The sequence below is a fragment of the Microcebus murinus genome, chromosome 11 (assembly GCF_040939455.1).
Source record: "Microcebus murinus isolate Inina chromosome 11, M.murinus_Inina_mat1.0, whole genome shotgun sequence".
Lineage (NCBI taxonomy): Eukaryota > Metazoa > Chordata > Mammalia > Primates > Cheirogaleidae > Microcebus > Microcebus murinus.
This window is the reverse complement of record NC_134114.1, coordinates 38,333,850-38,337,657: the sequence shown is the minus strand read 5'-3', so window position 1 is coordinate 38,337,657 and position 3,808 is coordinate 38,333,850. Positions and strand designations below refer to the sequence as shown.

Sequence of the window (3,808 nt, the reverse complement as noted above, 5' to 3'; positions counted from 1 at the left end):
TATAATAAAATACTGAATATCTCATGTCAGTGGATCATACTGCATAGAGCTAGCCTGGGAAGAGATCAAAATTTAAAATTCAAAGTACTGTCTCTTTAGCACCATCATAAATTCAAAAAACCTTAAATTAAACTGTCATAAGTTGGGGACTGTTTGTAAGTCATTCTTTAGTTGACAATCCCTACCTTGGACAAGTTGCTTCATACCCTGACTTACAGGGTAAGACAGGGTTCCTCACAGTGGACTATTCTAGTAATGTCTTTTTCTAAGCCTCAAAGCAAAATGCACTATTCAGTGGCAAACTCATGGGCTTCATAGATTAAAGGATGCAAAGACAACAGGTTTGTCTCCTTGAGTGAAATGTTATATCAGAACACTAGCAAAGGCCAGGCGCGGTGGCTCACGCCTGTAATCCTAGCACTCTGGGAGGCCAAGACAGGAGGATTGCTTTGAGCTCAGGAGTTCGAAACCAGCCTGAGCAAGAGCAAGACCCCATCTCTACTAAAAATAGAAAAAATTAGCCAAACAACTAAAAATAGAAAAAATTAGCCAAACAACTAAAAATAGAAAAATTTAGTAGGGCATGGTGGCGCGTGCCTGTAGTCCCAGCTACCCGGGAGGTTGAGGCAGGAGGATTGCCTGAGCCCAGGAGTTTGAGGTTGCTGTGAGCTAGGCTGACGCCTGGACACTCACTCTAGCTCAGGCAAGAGAGAGAGACTTTGTCTCAAAAAAAAGAGAACACTAGCACAGAGTAAGTATTCAAGTGTTCACTTCTTTCCTTTCCTTCTACAAAACATTAACTATGCCACCATGTAGGGTTGCAACAATCTAGCCATCTCTTAAGCACCTTCTTGTGATAACATCTTGGCGGTTACAGCATGTGCATTTTATGAAATGTATTACATTCATTTCTCACAACACTATACAGTGCTTCTACCAACCTCTGGAAAAGTATAAACTTTTAGACTCTACTGATTCAAGATTTCACCCCAACCCCAACCAACCTAACCCTATAACTTCACTGCCTGCCTCCCTTCCTACACTTCCTGCAAACACGCAATGCGCACACACTTGACCTTTACCTGCTGACACTTCTTTCCAGATTTCCAAAATGCCCTCCCTTTCAAGCCTTCATGCTTTTGCATTTGCAGTTCCTTTTTCTGTGTGAATGGAAAACTGCTGTCAGACTACCCGAATGTCTCCTCTTCTGAGGGAGCTTCCCCAACTCAATCAGATAGAGCTAATCACCCCACCCTCTGCGCTTGCAAAATACTTTCAGGTCATCCAAAAAGTTGTTCTACTCCAGGTCACTGCTCCGGATCTCTGAAGCAGGGATGGGATGGAGTGCAGTTTTGGCACTAACTGCTTTTGAGGAGACTTCAATGTGTGCCAGTTCAATCGGGGTCCCAGCAGGGAATGTGGCATCTGCAAAGTGAGAAATTTAAGGAGGTTTCAAAAAATAGCCTGTTTACAAAGGTAGGCAGAATCCAGGAGAAGCACGGGGACAATGCAGTACCCCAGGGCTAGAAAGAGCAAGAAGTTGTTATAACCTTCAGGCTGAAGAAACCAAGGAAGTGGGTAGCTATTAGAACCCAGAGTAAGAGCCGTAGAGAGAAGTCCTCGTGGCGGGAGCACTGGCCTTAGTGGAGGGACCTGGACAACCCCCTGCGGCCTGCCAGGAAAGGAGCGGAGAGTAAATACTCTGTCTGACATCCTTGCTCACTGCCTGGTGCCTTCCATTGGCCACACGCATCAGGAAGCCCCGGCAAGGGTCCCATGGATGCAACCCATGTGGCCAGTCTCCCGGAGCTCAGAGCAGGGGAGAATGGCTTGGGAGGGTCGATGAGAGAGAGCCAGCACCCTGCTCATGGTGACAAGCTTTCCGCACCCTGTACCTGGTGACAAGTTTTTGAGCATTTACTGTAGATACTCAACCAGTCGCTTTTAGACCCAGCAGTAATAAATCAACCACACATTGGAGATATACAGCTAAATGGTCACAAGGTGGGCTCCCCAGGAAGTATACCCTGAGACGAGCATTAGCATGCAGGAGGTATATGTGAAGTCCTTAAGTGCGGCCTTTTGACTGAATCCAAATTTTACAAGATAGAATTTTTTTTGAGACAGGGTCTCTCCGGCTAGAGTGCAATGGTACCATCCTAACTCACTGCAGCCTCAAACTCCTGGGCTCCAGTTATTCTCCTGCCTCAGCCTCCTGAGTAGCTGGGACTACAGGCGTTGGCCACCATGCCCGGCTAATTTTTTCTATATTTTTGTAGACACGAGGGTCTTGCTCTTGCTCAGGCTGGTCTCAAACTGCTGACCTCAAGTGATCCTCCTGCCTTGGCCTCCCAAAATGCTAGGATTATAGGCATGAGTCACCAAACCCAGCCACAGGATCTTTTTAATGGGGAATGGTATTGAGAGCTCAGCAGCGTGTGATTGGCTGTGAGGAGGTCATATGTTTTGCTGCCCTAAAGGGTTTCAGGAAATTTACAAGTGAAAATAGTGTTTTGAACTTTGTTATTTGACCAAATTGTTACGAGATATAAAATGTATTTGAAAAAGGCAAATGCCCTGATTGGAAGGAAAAAAATAATTTCTCCATCATTTCAAAGTGTTTGGCTTTGTTAGACTGATTGGAGGTGTCACTCACACCATCAAGGTTATGCTTCCAGAGACCATGTCTATGTTTTGTTATTAGCAGGAGCTTCTCTGAACATGCACAGCATTGATAAACCATGATGTGCAGCTTTCTCTGCTGTGCGTGAAGCTGCTTCTTGGTGTTGCTTTGCTAGGACTGCTGCTTGCTTTTGATGTTTGTTCTGTTCCTTCCCTGGAAGAAGAGAAAGGAGAGAATACAGTGTGAGTGGTTCCTGTAATGTAAGATCTCATTCTGGAGGTGAAGAGTTTTATATCAGTCCCAAAAGAAAGACTCTCAGGTAATAGCAGTTCTTCCCTTTTATTAATAAGGTATTGCACTGCCCAGGGGCCATTTTCTACTTGCTTCTTAACTCCTGTGTTCCTTCCAGAAGAAAGTCCTCTTCACTGGATAAAAGGCAGCAATGAGGTAAGTCCCTTTGGAGCATCTTCCCAGCCCACTTGCTTAAGAGAATCACCCCACCTCCTCAACTGAATCACCCCACCTCCTCAACCACACCAGCAGGCCCAGGAGCCATCTTATCCATGGGACCACTGGACACAGTTGACAGGACTAGCGTTGGACATCCCATCCAAGCTGGGCCAGAGCCTTTCCTTGGTAATTTGGAGAATCTGAGGGGAACAGATTGTCAGAGAGAAGAAGTATTAATAAAATAGAAGAGGAGGGGAATTCTTTTCAGTTTTCCAACACTTGGACTGAGTCCATATATGATAGGCAGAATAAAATGGTCCCTAAGGTGCAGCCCCTGGTGTACACACCTGTATGATACTCTGCCCTTGAGAGTGAGAAGGACCCGTGAGTATGAAATATTGCTTCCAGGATTATTACATGACAAAAGGGATGGTACGGATGTAATTAAGGCCCTCAATCAGTTGATTTGGAGTTAATAGGGAATATTATCCCAGGTGAGCCTGTTTTAATCAGGTAAAAAGCCTTAAAAGCAACAGAGGTAGTCTCTGACCAGCTCAAGGAGGAAAGGGAACAGCCATGGGGGAACTGCATGTGGACAGGGACTGCCTCTAGGAACTGAGGCCTCAGTCCTACAACCTCCGGGACCTGAATTCTGCCAACACACAAGCTGAATGAGCTTGGAAGCGGGTCCCGAGTTCCAAAGGAGAACCCCGGCCCCAGCTGACAGTTTCCTCC

At 45.9% G+C, this 3,808-nt stretch overlaps 1 non-coding gene across 1 annotated transcript; it reads left to right on the top strand.

Moving 5' to 3' along the window:
- Positions 1-2,662: 2,662 nt before the first annotated feature.
- On the top strand, positions 2,663-2,874 carry LOC142874132 (small nucleolar RNA U3). The gene has a single exon (XR_012921958.1). It is a non-coding gene; the product is annotated as a small nucleolar RNA U3 (small nucleolar RNA).
- Positions 2,875-3,808: the final 934 nt, after the last annotated feature.